This window comes from Myotis lucifugus, unplaced genomic scaffold (genome assembly GCF_000147115.1).
Source record: "Myotis lucifugus unplaced genomic scaffold, Myoluc2.0 scaffold_25, whole genome shotgun sequence".
Lineage (NCBI taxonomy): Eukaryota > Metazoa > Chordata > Mammalia > Chiroptera > Vespertilionidae > Myotis > Myotis lucifugus.
Genome location: NW_005871073.1, coordinates 312,052 through 313,819, shown reverse-complemented (window position 1 = coordinate 313,819; position 1,768 = coordinate 312,052).

The following is a 1,768-nucleotide window of genomic DNA, read 5'->3' as shown; positions in this document are numbered from 1 at the left end:
AATTGCCACAAAGATGGCCAATCCATAACAGAAGGCGGGGGCCCAGCAGAGGAGGGCAGGGTCATGGCAGGGGGAGGGGCAGTTGGGGGTGATCAGGGCCCAGCAAGGGGAAGGGCAGTTGGGGGCAATCAGGGCTGACAGGGGGAGGGGCAGTTGGGGAAGATCAAGGCTGGCAAAGCAGGAAGAGGTTTAGGGGGGCAATCAGGGCAGGGTGGGCAGGCAAAGCCGGTTAGGGAGCAAAGCGGGTCCCCAGATTGTGAGAGGGAATGTCCGGACTGCCAGTTTTAGGGCCTGATCCCGCAGGGGTCCCAGGATTGGAGAGGTTTCAGGCCAGGCTAAAGGGGACACCCTCCCCATGCACGAGTTTCATGCACCGGGCCTCTAGTCTATTATATAAAAGCCCAGCGACCATTACTGCAGAATGACCAGAATGACCGGTTGCTATGACACACTGACCACCAGGGGGCAGACGCTCAATGCAGGAGTTCCCCCCTGGTGGTCAGTGCGCTCCCCCAGGGGGAGCACCGCTCAGCCAGAAGCCAGGTTCAGGGATGGCAAGCCCAGGGGCAGTGGCGGGAACCTCTCTTGCCTCCACAGCAGCGCTAAGGAGCAGCGAGCTAAGGGGTAAGGAGCGAGCAAGCGGTAAGGAGCGAGGGATCCCAGACTGCGAGAGAGCATAGGCCAGGCTGAGGGAGTCCCCCCACCCCTCAGCACACCAGGCCTCTAGTTAATTTATAACATCAGGATACATGAAGATAGCGCATACCTTTTAATTACCAGACTCTGATTTGAAAGCATTGGGTAACATGCCCATCCTTAAACTAAAGCCTTCCTGGAAATAGGGATCTGATTTCTATGATTTTCCCAGGGTGTGTTGTTTGTGGACGCCTATATTCAGGAATAAATGGGTTCTTTCATCAGAAGCATGACAAAATCACCATGTCAATCACTCCACTGTTCCAAAGAGCTTTATAGGTCATTTCTTTAAAATAACCAAGGAATTTTTGCTTCCTTTTGACTTCCTAGTAACTAAGCCCTTTGTGTACATTATGTATCTTAGAGGAAGATAAAGTCTATATTTTACTAGCCTAAAAAAAAAGATAGAAACATTGTCCCCATCCTTTATTTTTAAAAAATTATTTATTGTTGTAAATTTTACATATGTCTCCTTTTCCCCCCATAGATCTCTCTCTGCCTACTCCAGCTCCCCAGCACATCCCCCCACCCCTATTGTCTGTGTCCATTGGTCATGCTCATATGCATGGATATAAGTCCTTTGGTTGATCTCTTACTCCCCCGCCTCAACCCTCCTTTGCCTTCCCTCTGAGGTTTGATAGTCTGTTTCATGCTTCTCTGTCTCTGGATCTATTTTTGTTCATCAGTTTATGTTGTTCATTATATTCTACAAATGAGTGAGATCAAGTGATATTTATCTTTTTCTGATGGCTTATTTCGCTTAGCATAATGCTCCCCAGGTCCATCCATGCTGTTGCAAATGGTAAGAACTCTTTCTTTTTTACAGCAGCATAGCATTCCATTGTTTGGGGAGAACAGTATGGAGTTTCTCAAAAAATTAAAAATGGAACTCCCATTTGACCCAGTAATCCCACTTCTAAGATTATATCCCAAGAAAACAGAAACACAATCAGAAAGAATATGTGCACCATGTTCATAGCAGCACAATTTACAATAGCTAAGATTTGGAAACAGCCTAAGTGCCCATCAACAGATGAGTCCTCATCCTTTCTTTATTCAAGGGGTAATCATG